Here is a 21,729-nt window from a genome sequence, read left to right on the forward strand (position 1 = left end):
CAACATATCAAACAAGAGTATTCAACTTTTTAATTGTATCGAATTTGTAAAATTACACAAATTACTTCCAGCTTTGCCCCCTTAAGGTTTTATGGAAGTCTTCTACAATTTTAAACTTATATCACATTAATTTATATGAAATTGACCATGCTTTAAACATGATTATAGGCAATGGAAATATACATGCTATTAAGATCACACACTGAAAATTTTAAATGTATCAAGCCATTTACTGAGCATTGCATTGCCTAAAGGAAAAAAGGGCATGCTCACCATCACATGCTTTGCAATCCCCAAACCCTAGTTTCTCAACAGACACAAATTATAAGATTGCATTTTTAGATAGAGAATCTTTGACCCATTGCAAAAATTGCCTGTGGTTAACAAGGGGAAGGTCTTCCTATGACACTTAGAAGAAAGGTTTAATTTTGCTGATCTAAATTAGTAAATTTAAGGTTCTCTGAAGGAGGTACTGAAGTCACTAATACAATCTGTTTGAAAAGGTCAGAGTGTTTATGCTATAAAATAGGCAGAAGCCATCATTTGGCTGATACTTTTGCTTTCTTTAGCTACTGAAACTAGTTCTGTCTCATTGAAGAAGGGCATATATAAAAATGACATCATTTTCAGACCTCAGAGAAGGTAAAAAACAAAACAAAACAAAAAACCAACCCTAATATATGCTTTCCTTTTTTCCTACATGGTGCTGTTTCTCGTTGTAAGAAAATCAGAATAGTAGTGTGTGAGGGTGAGAATTGTGTATTTGCATTTTAACTAATGTTACATTTCAGTTCACTGCACTTGTGAACGATGCAATGTTGTTGCATTCTAGCCACATCTGTGCATTTTAATTATGTTTCTATAGTATCTAATGTTGTGGAATACTTATGTAATCATTCCTTTTTATACAGTTCAGACATAAATTATCTATTTTAAATTAATAAAAATTACATACTAAAGCAGAAATTATCAAGAAGTCTGCAAATCTTCTTAAAAGAATGAGATGCACCATATGAGTATACCCAGAGAAGCAGTTGCTTTTAAAGTCATTCTCTGCATTTTAGGACATCTTTTGGCTCAGTGCACACAGTGAAAGTATGAATCACATAATTGGTATACTAGTTTCCTGATTGGCAGAATTCAGAAAATATCACCTGCTTTAAGCTGCTCACTGAAGGATTTGGAAAATATAAGTTTATTTCTAAAGACAAAATAATCCCTAAGGCAGGGTTTTCTAAGCATTCCACATTATAAGACACAGAGAAAATAAGATGTATATGTCACTGAGGCATAAATGGACCTGAGTGGATGCATGGAAGTGACTGTTTGGCTGTTCCAGTCCCCACCTGGCTTTCTCAAATCTTAGGGTTCCTATGTTACAAGACTATCAAATTCAATTATTTTGTAATTATCAAAATATCATGTTCTTATAGTGGACGGATGAATATTATTTATATTAAAAAGATGAATTATGAATGTCATGATCTTATGTGAAAGAAAGCAGTAAATTATTTGTGGAAGAAACTTACATGAACCAATTTTTGCCTTTTGAACAAAAGGCAGACACTTGAATGTATATGTTTGATTACTAATTTTTTAAATAATCAAAATATAAAAAATTAGTAATATAGACATTAGAAATCATAGTGTAATATAGTTTACACTATATGTGAACAATTATATGTCCTCCTTTATCAACTTAATATAAAAATCAGGTTAGATTTTTAAAATTTTAGTTAATATAACAGTTCTCCAATCTCTTACGGCACTTCATACTCAGAATTTCAGTTACCTTTGCAGAAATCTCTTACACGGTTTTTCTTTGTGCACCCACACTACAGTTGTTTTCTACTATTGAGTAATATATTAAAGACAACATACATCTATAATCTCATCTTTCTGTTGGTAAGAAGTCTGGTGGGCTCTGCTGTGTTCTAAGCTCAGCAATCCCAAGATGTTGCTGTGTTGTCTCACATGATAGTAGAATTCATGTCCTGGAGGCTATAGAACTCTTGATAGCTGAATCTGCATATCCAGCAAGAAAGGGTATCTCTGAATCTTCCTTTTAAGAAGTCACCTGATTAGATCAGGCTTACCCAGGATGGTTTCCTTTCTATTAACACAATGTGTTAGAGACTTAGTTACATCTGCAAAAATTCTTTTTTGCCAGCGAAAGTAACAAAATTGTGGAAATGACATATTCTCATAGTCACAGGTTCTGCCATACTCAAGAATTGCTTATTACACATGGTGTATATATCAGGATGTAGGAACCTGGAGGGTCATCTTAAAATGTCTGTCTACCACAGCAGCCAAACTGAGCTACATGGTCTTATTTGTCCATGCTCTCTCATGTTCTAAATAATATTATTTATGTAGTTTTCTTCTGTCTGAAATGATACCTTTTCCTGAAATTTACATGTATACCTATTACAGTCTTTTATTCAATATTTGACATAAATACCATCTCACTGAGGAAGCTGATTCTTCAAAGAGCTCAGTGTTTTTGAGCAGTGTGTTGATTTTTGTTGTGTTGCGAAAATAGTTTAATAAACGAATACCCAATATAAGCAAAAAGAGGATATGATAGAATGGAAAATATTAAAGTGTATCGCATATAGTAAAGGTAAAATATTGTTCTGTTACGTATTTGTTACACACAGCACAAGACTAATTTATTACTGTGAGTTGAAGCTAAAAGAAGTTTGAGAAACACTGCTGCAGCAAATCTCTAATGCCAGTTGTCACCTTCTCACTTGACTTGCAGTATCTCTACCTATTTTATATCTATACTAGATTTTCATTCCTTCAGGGAAGAACTGTCTCATTTTTCTCTATATCTCTCATAAGAGATAATATAGTGCCTTGTACAGAATATGAATTCAGCAAAAATATAAAGAACAAATGAAAGTAAAGTTTAAGTTTTATGTTTCAAATTTTGATTTTCAACAAATAAGTTAAATATAAATTATTTCTTCCAGTTTTCCTAATAGTCTATAAAATGTCCTATTATTTAGATACAACAAGTAGTTTTATTAATAAGAAGTCATTATAAATGTTCACTTGGCAAAATACAGTTTCAAGTGATTAATCCAAATTGTTCTCCTGTGAAATTATTGAATTTCTAAAGAATTACATTTTTGTTCAACAGATGTGTATTATGTGTTGGTGAGCTCAAGATACTGCTCTGGGCACTAGAAACGTGACAGAGCATAGTATTGAAGGTCCTTGACCTTCAGGAGAATATAGTCTACGGGGAGAGATGGTCAACATATAAGTGAGAGGATTACACTATGACTACCATTATGAAAGGCGGAGCTCTGTAATAGAGCATAACTGAGACCTACTGTAGAGAGGCAGCCAACAAAATCTTCTCTCAGGAGGAGAAAGCTAAGTCCTAAAGAACTTAGTATTTGTGAGACATTTTAATTTAGGGCCAGAATATACAACATTCAGAGGTAATAGACTGTGTAATAATATAATTAGCTCTTGGTAGAAATAATTTAATTATTCATTAGCAGTTCTTATATTATTCAATAGTATATAGAGTCATTCAATGAATATTACATTATTAGCATAGTTTTTTATGGATTTATTAAGAAATGAAGTTTCTCTCCCTCTCACACAAACACAATCTCTTTCCATATTTATATACATATGTGTGTATATATATATATATAATTCAAATCATATATTTTCATCTTTTACTAGTATTTGAAAACATTAATAAAATACCTACTTGATTTTTTACTTTGTATTTTACAATGTAAATATTATTACATTTTATTTAAGTGATGTAAATTATCTGACAATTTTAATTTGGAAGACACAAACTCCACGTCGGCATTTTGCTTTTATACATTCCTCAGTTCTTTGTACTCAAAGTTTACTCTCATTGAGGAGGCAGAGTTAATGAAACTACTCTTTGAAACTTGCATTTTCAAACATTTTGGTATAAATGAATTTAAATTTTGTAGGTCCTATCTTTTCACACAGAAAATTCAATGATTTAAAGATTACAGTCCCAATTTTTTCTTATTTTTTTTTTCTGAGGTAAAAGCTTGTTCTTCCTGAAGCACTAGCTCAAATTCAGAAATGTTAAATATTTAGGAACCTCAATAAATATTTCAAAAATATGTCTTTCTTTCTCCTGAGTAAAATGTCCAGATAAATGCATTAAAAGTATGTTTCAAATAAATATTTATTCTTTATAATTTCAGTTTTTAGACTCTGTAGGTACACGTGCAAATTTGTTACATGGGTATATTGCATGATGCTGATGTTTGAGGTACAACTGATGCTGTAACATAAGTAGAGAGCATAGGACCTAATCAGTACGTTTTAGCCCTTGACTCCTCCCTTCTTTTGCCTTTTGAGGTCCCTAGTGTCCGTTGTTCCCATCCTTGTGTCCATGTGTACTAATGTTTAGCTCCCATTTACAAGTGAATACATGCAGTATTGGTTTTCTGTTACTGAGTTAATTTGCTTTGAAGGATGGCCTCCAGGTGCACCCATGCTGTTGCAAAGAACACCGTTTTGTTCTTTTATATGACTGCATGGTGTTCCATGGTGTATATGTACTGCATTCTTTATCCAGTCCACCGTTGATAAGCACCTAAATTGATGTCAAGTCTTTTCTTTTTTGAATAGTGCCATGATGAATATACAAGTGCATGTGTCTTTTTTATAGAACGGCTTATTTTCCTTTGGAAAAATAATTTTAAATGTACATTACTGACACAATATTATCGTATTTATATGCTTTCTTCTCTAATCATATTCTGATTTTCACCTTGAGACTGGAAGAAGCATCAATATAATTAATTGCTGATTTTGACTTCCTTTTAGAGATTGGGACATGCTATTTCCCTGCTTTAAGACATTTAATCCTGAGTGAATTAAATGCAAACAACTCTGCAAAGGATTTAAGGAGTTTCTGAATATGACTCCTGCATCTCATTCTAGTCTATTTGCCAACCACTCACTTCACAGACCCTGCATTTTATCCAAACAGATATTCTTCATGTTCTTTTGTAAGCATGATCTGTAAAGTCCAGTATCTTGGCCTTTGCTCTTGTTATTTGTCTGCTCATGAAATTCCTTACCTTTCTACCTGCTTTAATTTAACCCATCCTTCAAAGTCAGCACCAATACAGCTATTTCTGAGAAGACCCTGGATTCCATAGATAGAGTGTAATCTCTTCATCCTTCATGTCCCATAGAAATGTATTCTGGATTCTGTTATGGCAGCTGTCATTCTTTACTTAAATGATTACTTTTGTACATTTATCATTCCTCCACTACTAAAATGTAAGTTCACTGTTTTCTTGTCTTTTTAGCCCACATATGTTCAAAGGATATTCTCTGAAAATTGTTTATCAAGACCAGCTCAGGAAAACGGTATGATATATTATTCTTTCATTTGTAAGCTTTAAAAAGTATGTAAAACACTATTTTTTTCATGAATTATTTAAGATTATATTTGTTGCTAAATGAATTACTCATTTTTAAAAAATTTAATTTTAAGTTCCTGGATACATGTGCAGAATTTGCCGGTTTGTTACATAGGTAAATATGTGCCATGGTGGTTTGCTGCCCCTATCAACCCATAACCTAGGTATTAAGTCTAGCATGCATTAGCTATTTATCCTGATACTCTGCCCCCTTCCTCCTACCCAAAACCCCGTGTGTGTTGTTCCTTTCCCTGTGTCCATGTGTTCTCATTGTTCAGCTCCCAGTTACAAGTAAGAACACTTGGTGTTTGGTTGTCTTTTCCTGCGTTTTATTGCTTTGGATAATAGCCTCCAGCTATTGCTTATATTTTAACAATTATTTTGAAATGTTTTATTCTTCACTTTTGCCCAAAAGTCATTTGACAGATTATCTTAGTGTTCTTATGCTCTATTGTTATTGCTTTGCTTTAAGCAAGTTTAAAAAGTGAACTGTTATATTAGGGGATGATAAATTCCATTTTATTCTTAACCATTTATTTTTCTCCAATGAAACAAGATTTAAAAAAAAAAAAACTTTGTTTAGTGAATCTTTAGTGTAAATAAGTACGTTCATATGAAATCAGTAAGCATCTGTTACAGTTACTAAGTTCATGTGCATTTGTATGATGCCGTATTCATTGCATTTTTATTTTATACATTTTAATATAAACATAACTGAAGCTAGAGCGAATTAGTGTTTAATGGTTTTATATTAAGTGCTATAAGGAACTTACATTTCTGTATATATCAAACTGAAATAAATATGTCTCAGTATTACGCAATATCAGGTAGCAAACTAGAAAACATGCACAAAATATTCTTCCATGTGCCTGTGAGAACCATACTAAGAACACTTTCTAAGAAATTGAAGTAGATGTAAATATGCATCCTGATACATAAATGATAAAATCCATTTTAATTGCTTAAGCTCATGAAGGTTTTGAGTCTTGTGCTACATCTGTTTCCATAATAAATCTTTACCACTTTCTTCTAAGAATGACTTCTAAGATTGTGTATTTATTAAAGGGTACGTGATGGCAGCCTAAAAAAATGAGGCAAAAACTGCAAAAGCTTAGTCAAGATATCATCTAAACAAAGGGGAAAAAAGATTGTCTTTATGCCTGGGCATATAGAGAGTCTGAAACAAAAATCCCCTCACATGAAGTTTTAACTGTAAGACATTGCAAGAGCTGTGTGAGGAATGTGATTTATTATTCTATTAAGAAAGTCATATTTTATTTACAGACTTTAGATCCCAGTGTTCCAATTTCTCAGTGACATAGATTTGCTTCTTCAGATAATAATGAATATTTACTGATACATTAAAAGCAGCCCTAAAACTTTTTATGATTTTCTATAGAAAGAATTTGATAAATCTTTCTGACAACCAGCTGGTGTTCAAATACTTGAATCTGAATAAATGGCTCTTAATGAATTACTAGACATGTTTATAACTTGTAATTCTAATGGTATGGAAAACACATTTGTTTGAATACAATTTTTTTCAGCAGAAAGTCTGCATTTGAAATCAATTATCATAATTCACTATAATTTGCATAGCATTTGATGGGAAAACATTGTCTCAGAAATCCTTAGGATTATATTCTGCAGAAAGCTAGCTAACAATTGCAATCATTTAAGGGACATGTAAACATTCATCAACCTTTGCCAATATGAGACATGCACAAGTTTTTCTCTTTGCAGGAGTCAGAAATTATATACACACATTGTTTCTTTCACATGATGACTCATTAATTCAGAAGGATGGCTGTTGCATTGAATGCAGAATTTAGGACAGGGAAATTTATCATAAGAACTATGAGTTTGAGAGAAAGCATTTAGTTAAAAATTGCTTTTAAGTTATTCTGAAAATGACCCTCATGACTGGCTGATACTTGGAAATTTTTGATGTAAATAATATTTTCTGTTAGTACTTTCACTAAACAAAATAGTATGTTATCTATTTCGGCTTCCCCTTTTCACTACTCCTCTATTAACTCTATCATCCCTACCACCCTTAAATATGATTCTTTTTTTCTGTCCAATAATTCAAATCCCTCCTGAAGTCATAGGTGGCTATTTTATAGGAATAAGGGGTGATTATACCAAGGTGTTAGGAACATAATGAGATAAGAAACTTTTTTAAAGGTAGTAGCCAGACTCTCAGTGTTACTTATGGGTAGTAAAGAGTTTATCAGAGGGGAGTTTTATGTATTTAACAGAGAAAGAGATGGAGAGAGAAAGAGCTGCTCTCAGCATTACCTATTTGACAACAGGAGGTGAATGGTGAGTTAGGTCCTTGGGATCAAAACTAAAAAGACCTCAAGAAATTTGCAATATACAATAAAAAAGAAAAAAAAAAGAAATTATATATATGTTTGTATGTAGAAAATTATATTGTTGAAAAATTGTGTCTGAAAAGACAACATAATTTATAAAGAGAACAAAATATTTTCTTTTGGCAGAGGAAAGAATTCATGAAAGAGGTAATCTCTGAACAGAATCATGAAAAATACAGGAATTTGATGTCATTACCTCTATTTCTTTATAAGTCAACCATGATAAATTACTAGTACATTATAATAATTTCCAAATATGTCTTTGCTAGTAAATGTTCCATTCACACTTTGTAGAAATTACCCATTCATTGATTTATTCAGTTGTTCATCTCAAATCTCATACATAGTTTTTGCAAAATATATGATGAGATAGACACCTAAACAACTAATTATAATAAAAAATAATGTGTTTTAAAAAGAGGTACATTAAAGGCCTCAGTAATGTAGCAGGAAGACTGAATAGGAGAACTGGACAATTTTTATTGCAGAGATAATATTTGAATAGGCCTAAGGAAGAGAAGGGAGCAGATAAAAGAAGGGGAACAAAAGATCTTCCAGGCACTGGAAATAGCATGAGCACAACTAAAAGAAAAAAGTAAGAGGTATTTGCAAAAATGTAAGAATAATAAAGAGATAAAAGTTCTTATGAAGAAGGTAGGAGGAACTTGGACAGTGGCAGAATTTGAACGTCGCCCTAAATTTAACTGATGAATGAGCCAACCAGGAGCTGCCTGTGGCCATTCTTGATGTCTGTCATTCATTGGAAAAAGTAATCTGGGAACTCATATGTGCTACCAATGACAGTAATATTTATTGAGCTTTGTGGAAGGTCTATGCACTAGGACACAAAAGGCCTGGGAAGAAACGTGTGTACCTCTGTGTGTATTTGTTTTTGTTGTTGTTTATTTTATTTTTTATTTGAATTATATTTTTGAAATGTAGATACCATACTACAATAACTTGTAATCCACTCAAGACTACCATGTCAGGTAATCTGGGGGAATATTTAAAAGACAGCTCCAATTCAATAAGTGATATTATGCAATGTGACTGAAACAATTGCATGGTTTAAAAGTGTATGGCCAATGATAAATAATTATCTGCATGTCTCCAGTGCTCAGTAGGTGTCAGAGGTAACTCAGAGTGACCAGGAGAAAAATGTGGTTCTAATTAACAAGTAGCGAACATTTATTTATATCTGTTAGAATAATTATCTGAAATTTAAAACAGGCAAAAGAGATTACTGGGTGCTGTTTTAGTTCAGCCATGGACCTTATTTTTTAATTAACTGGACAATTTTCACGTCTGTAGTGTCAGAGATTAAATTGTAAATTTTTTTTTTTCAGTAGAGATGCAGAGAATCTCTGCTCAGTGCAACAGATTAAACACCAACAATTATGATGCATGGCTCCATTAGACATTAACCACTTAAAAATATCTAATATATTATGATAGTGTTTGGTAGCATATAGGGCAACTGTAGTTAATAATAATTCATGGTGTATTTCAAAGTAATTAGAAAAGTGGTATTTGAATGTTACGAGCACAAAGAAATGATAAATGCTTGGTGGGAGGGATATTCCAAATATTTGATAATTACAAATAATGTGCATATATAAGAATATCACATACCCCATAAATATGTACACGTACTATATATCTCTAATAATTAAATATAAAAACAAACTATTTAAATTTTAAAATTCTAATATAGCAATCTTAATTTGTTTGATAAGCTGCCATTATACACCCAGTTTCTCAAATGTTCTTGGAATGATTTTCAGCATCTTACTGGTGGCTTAATTGACATTGCTTCATTTTTACATTTGCATGAGAATTGTGATTTTACTTTTTTTGGAATAATACCTTAGTACATTCTTATTATAATGATGATATTGGACTATTATTATTTTCCATTAGATTTATCACATGTGCTTTCGTTTTATTTTCTGCTTTACAAGCACATTTTGATAATAATTTGTTGCCTACGTAAGTAAGAAAATTGCATCCTGCTGACATATGTGTTATTTTCTGTCTAGAATTGGAGTCAAACTTCCTGAGATCCTGTCTCCAATCCCTTTATTTATTAGCTTCATGACATAGGCGAAATCTAAATTTCCCTGATTTCTCCATGTCATAGGTAAAATAGACTACTGCACAGTCTAAGAATTTAAATGTAATATTTGATTTTAATTTCCTTCTATGTCTTAAATATAGAAAGAATAAAAAACATTCCAATAGCATTATTTTGTATCGAATGCAATGTATTCTTTTAATAATTAATGAAGTTAATGCATGTAAGAATTTGTGGTTAGTTTTCTCTATTGCATTTAGCACATCTAATATCTGAAATACTTCCATCTTTATCATTTTAGGTTTCGCATATTTTTCTTGTTTTTACTGGGAGATCTCTGTTTCCCACCCCGATGTTTCTGTTATTTATTGCCTGCTTCTCCATCCAAGAGTATATGAAGGGATTTTTTGTTTTTTTCCTCATCAATGTGTTTGGGAGGAGTAAGCTAGCTGACTTGGCTCAGTTCTGCCTTTTCTTCCTGAGATTCAGCAGAGTGCAAAGAGTAAGCCTTCTCTTGATACTTCTTTGGATTCAGATACTCTATACATTCCCCTCATTTTGGAGAAATGGGGGGGCATGTTGTGTCTGAGTTTTAAGTCAGCCTAATTCTAGATTCAGTTAACAGACCTATTCGGCTTCACACGCTGCAGTGACCCTCACATTTGTTTGTTTATCTCTGAGAAAGTTGATCTTTATGTATTCACTGTGACTCTCTTATCTTATTTCTCAATCTGCTCACTTGTGCTGGCAAGCAGGCTGCTTTGACAGAAAGATAGAGTATCTAAGATGTCCAATGCCTACTTCACCTTTTCCCTTTTACTCTGAGACATTTTCCTTCCCTTTCCCCAGTCTCTGGAGACTCTCCTGCCTTGATCCATAGATAGTCTATGACTGTCAAGACATTCATCTTTTCTCAGGCTTTACCACCTTTAAAGTAACCCAGATATTCATTGCCCTGCTATATATTGTCTAATTTTATGTAGAAAATGAACACTCTTAAAACAGATGGGTTGGAATTTATTTATTTATATATAAACTCAACAATCACCAAATTAATGGAATGCTCATGATAAACCAAGGATAGTAACATGGAACTCACAACTGACTGGGCATGGTGGTGTATGCCCATAATCTCAACTACTAAGAGGCTGAGGCCGAAGGATCACTTGAGCCCCGGAGTTCAAGGCTGCAGTCTGCTATGATCAGGCCTGTAAATAGCTCCAGCCTTGCAATATAGTGATATCCCCTTTTCAAAATTCAGAAAGAAAAAAGAAGTAAAATAAAAACTGTAAAAACCTCACTACAACTCAAGAAGGTCAGTAAAATTATTATCTATTATCTTCATTTTACTTAAGAGAAAAATTCAAAGAGTAGGTAAGTGATTTGTCCAGATTAACACAGCCAGAGAAGTCCAGCAGGATCAGAACAAGAATCCAAGTGTTTTGACTCAAACATTTAAACCCTTCGATACAGTGTCTCTCTGTACAGGGAAAGCAAAGCAAAGAGAGACTGGGGGCATACCTGTTGGCTCAGAGATAGACTTATCTGAGCTCCAGTGTTTACTAACTATAAGACTTCGAGGCAATTTGTATAACATCTTTGAGCCTCAAGTTTCTCATGTGTTCATTGGAAATATTAATACCTTCCCTGCATTTTTACCAGAGTTATTGCAAAGGTAAAATGAAAAACAAATCTTGTTTATTTCATTTGTGATATTGCATCTTGTTCCAGAAAATAATGCAGTGAGATCATGTGTATTGAAGCTCTTTGTAACTGTCAAATGTTAAACAACTGAATATCCTCATATTGTTGATAAACCCAAAGCCTAGCAGAGGTGAACATAGGCCTGCTTTAAGAAGACAATCCTGTTCTGACATAGCAAGTCTTTAATGAGGAATATGTTATGACCTCATACCACTGTGGTTGTGGAATCGCATTGATTGCCACAATGCCTTTTAATATCATCATGATCACAAGATGTGGTTGAATAAAAGTCAATCATATGATTTTAGAAATTTGAAAGGATAGAAGATGAAAACCACATTACAGAAGCAGCAGTATAACATGGTTTAAGCAGCCATATAAAATTTTGAAGGGAGATTGATAAGGTCTCATTTTAAGGACAGAAAACAGAATTTGTGCCACAGATATAAGATAGAAAGCACTGAGAAAGTCTTGGTAAAAAGGAAAAAAAAAAAATTAATACTTCTATGTCTAAAAGCCACATAGCTTTCTGGAAGTTTCTCCTAAATTATTTTTTTATTCTACAGTTAATTTGCAGAAATGCTTAGAGTTCAACAACACATGTAAAGAATTATTCTCAGGGAATAAATGATCCAATGGTATTCAAACCACTGATGTTAGTAATGTGCAATGTAAGTGAATTATACCAGCTAGTGAATACTTGGAAACCAATGTATCCACATATATTACAATTTAGGAAATAGATACTAGTTTTAAAAGAATGACAATTTGTATAATTCTGTCAATTAATAATGCATTATTTCATACTGGAATACTTTATCAAAATATAAAAATAAATGAAATTAAGGTATATTTGTGTACTTTCTAGACTGTATGTCAAAGTGCAATTCTATCCATAATTATTCAGTTTTGGATAAAAAGCATTTCAAGTTAAAAATCCAGCATTAGGCTGTACGTGGAGGCTCACATCTGCAATCGCAGCATTTTGGGAGGCTGAGGTGGGCAGATCATCTGAGGTCAGGAGTTAGAGGCCAGCCTGGCCACCATGGTAAAACCCCGTTTCTACTCAAAATACAAAAATTAGCTGTGCGTGCTGGTGGGCACCTATAATCCCCAGCCACTTAGGAGGATGAGGCAGGAGTATTGCTTGAACCCGGGAGGCAGAGGTTACAGTGAGCTGAGAGGGCTGCATTCCTCTCCAGCCTGGGCAACAAGAGGAAAACCCCTTCTCAAAAATCCGTTAATAAAAAGATAAGGTTAATCAATCAAAATTTTTGCGTTTTGCTACTGGAGAGTAAGAAAACCTTAGTCATTAAAACCATGGACTTCTGAGTCAACAGACTTGAGTTGAAATTCATAATTTGCCTCTATTTAATTGTGTGGGGCCCTTGTATAAATTAATAAAATTGCCTGTGCCTGTTTCTTTTATCTATAATATGAATATGGATTAGTAAGAATAACTAGCCTATAAGACTAAATGAGATGTATAATGAACAAATAGCATGGTGTATAAATCTCAATGGATGGAGTATATTCTTTTAGCTATTTTGGATTTTACTAAAATAGTTTGGTATTTCTTTTGGAGTTATTTTCCACTTAGGAATTAGAAATTTTGATTCAGCTAGAAATATCAATATGGAACTTCAGAGTATTCCTCGCTTAACCGAGTAAGGAACTGTAATAGAAGTCTAATGGGAAGAGAGGTTAATTTCCCCAAATGAAGTAAATATATGTGATTTAATTTTTAAACCACCTTTAACTTGAAAATCTCAAAATGCTTTCTAAGCAAGTTCATGTTCTATACATTTATTAGGCTATGGCTGTATAACTATTTTATATTAATTGATCTACTTGATTAGGGAAGAATTTAACACATGAATATGGGGATATAGAAGTCCCTCAGTTTCCTGGCTGTTTTAACAATATTTCTTTTTTCTATCTCTTTAATTCAGTGTTTTAAATACATCAACTGTCATAATGTTTAAGTTGTTAAAATAATTCTGTAGTCATAGTTTTCAAAAGATTGAAGATGAACAGAACAATTCCAGTATTTCACAATAGTTACTATGTGTGTGTGTGTATATGTATGTACATATATATACAAGCTTATGCATATACACGAAGGAAGCATACACATAATTTTATTTTTCAGTAACATTGAGTAATTTAGGATACATTAGAAATAAAAATACAGTAAATTGGCATACTTCTGATGGCAATATGTATTTTTACTATTTTTCTTATATGTAGAAATTGTTAGATATTCATGTTTTTTTCTGTTGAGAGATACAGCATAAGAATTGAAAGTCTTTTTGCTATGAAACCAAGACATATCAATTATTATCATATTGGCCATACCGAAGAATGTATTCTAAACTAGTGTGTTCTGCAGTTAATTACAGAAACACTCAGAATTGAACAACACATGTAAAAAATTATTTTCAGGGAATAAATCATAAAGTACACACACACACATACATATGAAACTTAAGAATATATGTGTATACTTCTACACACACACACACACACACACACACACACACACACCCGCATAACGCTTCCTTTTTTCTCCACTGTATGTAATTATCTTGGTTTTTGAAGCATCATTTTATAGTTTATGTGAATAACAACAGATAAGGGAACATTGTATACCTCTTCAGCTTTTAAATTTTTAATTGAATTATCCTCATTTTAGATTTTTTAAGGTTATTTCTTTTATTAACCTATATTGAGTGCATTTTTGTAAGTGTTGTTAGATAAATTCTTACCTGGTTTTACAAAATTCCCACTGAGTTTATCCAAGCAGAAGGCGCCTGACTTAAAGTTTATGAAATATTCCTATTACATCTGCCTCTAACAAAAATGCATATCTTTTTCTTTCTGCAGAAAAAAAATTTATAAATGTCTTTAAATTTCTGCTAGCAAGCACAGAATATTTACTGTATTGGTAACAGTTCTCCAGAGAAGCAAAATCAATAGTATATAAGATAGATACCTAGGCAGATAGACAGATGTCTGTCTATATACATAGCTATACATATGAATGTATATATACATGGATATAAATATCAATATATAATTATGTATAATATATATATATATAATCTCTATATAATTATATATATTTAATATATATCATTGTGCATATGAGAGAGAGAAAGAGAGAGAGAGAGACATTATATGAATTGACGACTCATGTGATTTTCAAGGCTGAGGAGTCCCATGATGTGCTGTCTACAAGGTGGAGAACCAGGAAAGCTGGTGGTGAAAATGAGTCCAGGTCCAAAGGCCTAAGGGTGGTATAAGTCTAATCCCAGTCTGAAGGCCAGAGAACTAGAAGTGCCAGTGTCTGAGGGCAGGAAAAGATGAATTTTCCACCTCCACCAGAGAGCAAGGTTGTCTTTTTTTCTAGCTTGATGGATTGAATGATGCCCATCCATATTAGTGAGGTTGCCTCTCCTTTACTCAGTCTACAAATTCAAATACTAACTACTTCCAGAAACACCATCACAGACACATTCAGAAGTAATGTTTTACCAGCTATCTCAGCATCCATTAGTCCAATCAAGTTGATACACAAAATTGACCGTTATGATTGCCAGTCTGCAAGCTCCTTGAAAATGTCTACCGAGTTCTCAGAACTTTCATCCTCTATGGTTCTCGCCCTGTAATCAATTGATTCCCTTGTGCTCAGCATCCCAGTAAGGTTTTGAACATACTGTTTCTGTCTTTAATATTTTGTTATTTTATTCAGTATGAATTTTTAAAATAATTTGGACTTCAAATATAATGTTTAAGTGTATATTTACATATTACAGAAGTATTATAATTTTTATCTTGATGACTAAGTTTTTGCACTGCCTTAAATTTTGTATCCAGTGTGAGTGCCTCACATGCCTCATGTTAGTCTCAGTCCTATGGAACACATATAATGTATATCTTAAAACAAGATATTAACTGTATATAGAAGTCAAAAAAAAGTATCAATGAAAGTGGTACTGTTGTTTTCTGTGTAGATTCTGATACACATGTCTATGTATGTGAATTAGAAACATTTAAAAAGCAAAGAGACCTGGCATGGTGGCTCATACCTGTAATCCCAGCACTTTGGGAGGCTGAGGTGGGCAGATTGTGAGGTCAGGAGTTCAAGACCAGTCTGGCCAATATGGTGAAACCCCATCTCTACTAAAAATACAAAAATTAGCCAGGCGTGGGGAGCGGGTGCCTGTAGTTGCGGCTACTCAGGAAACTGAGGCAGAAGAATCGCTTGAACTCAGGAGGCAGAGGTTACAGTGAGCCACAATTGTGCCACTGCACTCCAACCTGGGTGACAGAGCAAGACTCTATCTCCAAAAAAAAGAAAAAGAAATATAGAGAAATGTTTTGATAACGCATAAAAATTATTCACAGTTATTTAAAATGTTGCCATAAACATTTCTAAAGACTTTATCCACTGATAAAATTATTTATCTGTGACACCTGTGAGAAGTTGTATAAGTTTAAAAAGTATAATAATTTTAAAAATATATTTGACTGTTTCTTAAGATACGGTTGGCCTTCATAACAATCAAACTGTTGTTTGACTAACTTGACAGTACAGATTTCAGGTTATGTTTTTAAAAAGAAGGCCTGCCAGCTTATTCTTTTTATCAAGTGATAGTTTGAAGGACTTGAGATTTGAAGTTGAATTTGTTGCAACCCTCTTAATGATCTAACATAAATTGTTATGATATATCCTTATGATGAAATAAAACAAGAAATGATCTCATTAAATCATGAAGCAGTTTATGACATGTCATTAAGTGGTACCCAGGTGGCTGAATTCAGTATAGTTGCCAAAGATGTCTATATCCTATTAATTATTAGATTACAAATAGATACAGTATATAATACAGTTCAGTAGGGGCCTGAGGACATTAGAAAAACAGAAATGGACCATTACCAATGAATCTGATCTAGGCATTCCTTGTTGCAGCACGATGTAACAGCCAGTTAAAAGAATGAGATATGTTAAAATCTTATTTCTTCATATCAGATTTGTTTGATAAATTACTTGATAAAAAGTTAAAATTTTTAAAAAGGCATGAATTTTGAAGAGGTAGGATAAGAGGAAGTGCTATAAAGAGACAAATCATGCCTTATAAAAGTTTGAACAAAATTAAGCATTTTTCTTATTCATGGCTGAAAGGCATTTTGTTTCCCAAGAGTTGACAAAAAGATGACTGGTTAAACTTTTCCTTCAATCTTCATTTAATTTTAATATTATGCCACTACTTCTTTTAACATAAATAGCCATTTTGGTATGGTTATAAAAATCAAACACATGAGGAGAGACTACTAGAACTGAATATCAAAAGAATAAGATGTCTTAAAGATAAATAATGTGTTCATGCCTACTTAGGATAACTTGACTTTAAATGGCAAAGTCTACAAGAACATATTGTTTCCATAGGTAGTGGATTTCTAGCTTTCAGGTATATTTAAACAAAGTAGAGTCCTTCAATTGGGTGCCTAATAATTTATACACTTGACTTTGTTAACTTTGACCTAGCAATCTTAGGACTCACCTTAAATAAGGACACATGTATTACACTTTATCAGAAAACTATTCTACCGTAATAAGACCTATCACTTGAAAGCTTTCCAAAGTGATAATTAGTGAAGAGAAGACACATAAAACTGTCTGGGTAGAAGAGTTATTGGTACTGATGCTCCTTGTCAAAATGTGAATACTATATATCTGTAGACATTAATTATGGATGATTTTTTTAAAAAGTAGGTTACTAGATAATTTTCATTGGCTATAGGTTGTAACATAGCTCAAGAAGTATAATGAATGGAACACGAGGTCTGAGAGTATTTGTGTTTCAGTTGTGACAAGGTTACCTCAAGATCTTAACAGAATGGCAACGTTGACACTTGACATTAAATTACTCTCAGTAGATATATTTTTCAAATGTACTTCTGCTTCTGTAATTACAACAGCTCTATAATAGATTAGACTTTAACAGTTGACCTTTGTTTCTTTTTGATATATTAACTACAATATTACATTTTGAACCTGTTCATAGCTTTAAGGAGACAAAATTGTCCTTCAATTTTTATTTCTTATATTGGTTATTTTAGTCAAATTATAAAAATTCAATTTTTTGGTAAGTGATGCCATATAGGTTTTATAGAAAAAGTACTTCTATAACTTTAGAAATTGATGCTTTTTGTAGAAGGAGATTGTAAAGTATAAATGAGAGAAAAATATGCATGCATGCAATGTCAATTTATAATTGCTAATATATATGAATTATATTGGAAACTTTTCAAAACTTTTTTATGTGGCTTAGTAGGATGACGATAACTATAAGATTGCTATAAGGAGCTTTCAGCATAAATCATTGTCACCTTACTTAGTTCATTTCATCCAAATTCATGATCACTTTAACAAAATATGTTAATACGATAAGTTATATTTAAGTAAAATGGAGGTTATGTTTGTGTCTGCACGTATATAGGCATATACCAACTGACAACGTTTCTGTCAGGAATGGACCAGCTATACGAGGGTGATTCTATAAAATTACAACACCAAATTTTTACAGTACCTACAGAGAGGTACTGTAAAATTTATAATTTTGTTCAGATACACAAATATTTACCATTGTGTTACAACTGCCTACAGTATTCAGTACAGTAACATGCTTATAGGTTCGTAGCCCAGAAACAATAGGTAATACCATATAGTCTAGATGAGTAGTCTATACCATCTAGGTTTGTGTAAGTGCATCCTATGATGTTCACAAGGCAAAATTGCCAAATAATGCAGTTCTCAGAATGTGTCCCCATTGTGAAGTGACTCATTACTGTATTAACACCTACACATATAAATATATAAACACATATATATTAATGCCCACACATATGTACAGCTAACACTTGTATCCAGTTGCACTTGCTCTGCAAGTGTGTGTGTGTGTATATATATATATATGTACATAATACATACATGCACACACTTATATATGTGATATGCATGTAAATATATATATACAATATTCTTTAAAAAGAAAGTCAATAACCTAAATAACAGACCATGAATGAACCAACGCAACTTCTTATGTTATTTTCATAAGGAAATTATGTCACAAATACAAATATTGCATAAAAATAAGGATACTTCTAGGCTTTATTAATAGACATGTCTAAGAAATTTCTGATTTAAGTATATTTAAACTCTAGTCATCTTTAAAGTCACATGTTCTGTTACAGAGCCTGATGAGCCAACATAAAATTTGTAGTTGTTGGAACAGAAACAAAACAAAACAAAAAATATCTTTATCTGTAGACATGTATATTGTGAGCAGATAACTACTTACAGTGCTCTTGCACTGTTATGGTTTTATATAAATTATTTCATCTTTGTAAAGGCTGAAGATCTCTCATATTAGGATGCTTTTTGTGAAATGGAGACAAGAATAAATATTTTCACAGTCAGAACCAAATCTCGAATACTAATTTCACATTATCAACTGATTTTAGAATCTTGTATAGTATTTCAATTATATCCTGAAACTGTTTTTATTAATCTGGATGATTTTTAAATCAAAACAATTTTTGAAGAAATATATCACATTTTAATTTGAATAATTTTTAAAAAATCTTTCCTTAGGAATAATAAATTCCTTTAGTCTCTTAAGAAACATTCTATACCTATTTTTTTCAATAACAAAAAAATTACACATGCTCAAAATAAGCAAAACAGTCCAAAAATATAAAGAGATGATCACGAATTAATCATGCTTTTCTAGTGCACCCTGCTTTCACCATGCTTTATCCTGAAGTTAGCAAAGGCATTATAGTATAGAATGTTCAATAATTTTTTCTGTGCTCATGTCCACCTAAACACAAATATGTTGCCTTTTGTTTAGTTTAAAAATGAGATCACACCATGGAAAGTAATAAATCATTTTTTAAAACTATGTGTCTATTATAGATCCTTGTAGGTTCAGAGTAAAAGTTCTGTTTGTACAGCTTTATAATAGCTGATAGAATGTGTGTACCATTAATTCATTCTTGCATTGCTATATTGATGGGCATTCAGGTTGCTTCCTGTTTTTATGTCATTATAAATAATGCTGCTATAGGAATTCACATGTATATTTGTCTTTTTTATTGCATATTGATATTTTTATTTCTACGTGATCAATTTGCAGAAGTAGAGTTGCATCATGTGAACTGCTTTGAGGGATACTGGCAAATGACCTCCCAAAGCTGACTGTAATTCAATGTCAAACCAGCAATGCACAAGCAGGCCCTCCTTCCTAATATCTTGTATGCAACATATTGTTGGTTTTCTCAACTTTTGATAGCTTGGGATTAAATTTCATTTTTGTTTTACATTGATTGGAATTTTCTTAAGCACTAGTGATTTTGATTATCTTTTTATACATTTCTTGTTCATTTTGAGACTCGGTAGAATCAAATGGTTAATATTAGGAAATTAAGACAAATTTCCTGGCTTTGAATTTTAGTAACTCTAGTTAGTGTTCTTGTAACAATGGGCAAGTAACTTAAGCAATCTGTAACTCAATTTCTTCAGCTATAAAATAAGGATATCAGTAGTTTCTAGTTCAGAGCAGAGGTGCCTGGCCAAATCCAGGTTCTTCTTGTTTCTTCTACATTGTGCCCAACATCTGTCAGCACTGACATCCTACTTTGGCTCAGGCTTGCCACCAGATGCTTATTTCCAGGATCACAGAGGCAGTAGTTCTGCAGTGGCAACATTTTCCCTAGACCTATTTATGAACCCTTTCTTCAAGATCACAATCTGTTTTTCTTTGCAAGCTACAAAGAATGAGAAAGGCAGCTCTTGGCATCTTGGAGCTGTCCTGGTACTCAACAATGAATTCTTACTGTTCTCCTTTTGACCATAAATAATTTCCCAAGTCATCAACACCAGAGAAAACTACTCTGTGACCTTGATGGATCAAAATAAAACCAGAACCACACTGTAATCCTATCTGAACATAAAATATTAACATCATCCTATCTACATAATAACCACACATCCTATCTTGGCTTATATCAGTGTTAATTGCTTCCTTTCTGATAATATTTTTAGCATTGCACTAGTGTCTTTCCTCTTTTTAGATAAAATTTATTAAGATATCAAATCATTGAATTATCCTTGCATCCAGATTAAAGCACTGTTTGCATAAATTCTCCTCAAAATTACCTAATGTAAACATAAATTGTGCAATAATTCCTTTCTAACAAACTTTTACTGAGACATTTGGTGCCTTATGAGTAATAAACCCAAATTGTTAAACTACAGATATCATCCTGTTGGTCTTTGGCTGGAGAACATTAACACTACAAATAATGCCAGTTCTTCAGATGAACTGGTTAATGACTTAGCAACCCCCGTGATTCTCAGAATTCCCCTTCCAGACTTTAATTTTCCCTGTTCCTCACACTTTATTGTTGAATCTAATTTCTATATTTTCTGCCTCGCTAAACCCTGACTAATGTACTGATAACTTTTCATATTGATTCATAATAGATGTACATATTTTCAAGGTACATGTGATAATTTGATAAATTCACGTAATTGTATCAGGATAATTGGGATATCCATCACCTTAAATATTTATCTTTTTTATGCTAGAAACATCCAAATTGTATTCTTCTATCTATTTTGAAATGTATAATAGATTAATGTTAACTACAGTCACTTTACTGATCCATTGAACACCAGGTCTTATTTCATCTACTAACTATATTTTGCTTGTTAATCGACCTCTCGTTCTCATCCTCTCTCCACTACCTTTCCTGGTAACCACCAAACTAATGTGTATCTTCGTGAGATCTACATTTTTAGCTCCCACATACAAGTGAGAATTTGCAATATTTGTCTCACTGTGCTTGGCTTATATCACATAACATAATGAGTTCCAGTTTTATCCATGTTGTTGCAAATTACAGGATGTCATTCTTTTTTATGGCTTAATAGCATACCATTGTGTGTACACACCAAATTTTCTTTATACATTCATCCATTAATGGGCACCTTGGTTGATTCCATGTTATGGTTATTGTATATCATGCTACAATACACATGGGAATGAAG

The sequence above is a fragment of the Sapajus apella genome, unplaced genomic scaffold (genome assembly GCF_009761245.1).
Source record: "Sapajus apella isolate SASKATOON/1434 unplaced genomic scaffold, GSC_monkey_1.0 scaffold4, whole genome shotgun sequence".
NCBI lineage: Eukaryota > Metazoa > Chordata > Mammalia > Primates > Cebidae > Sapajus > Sapajus apella.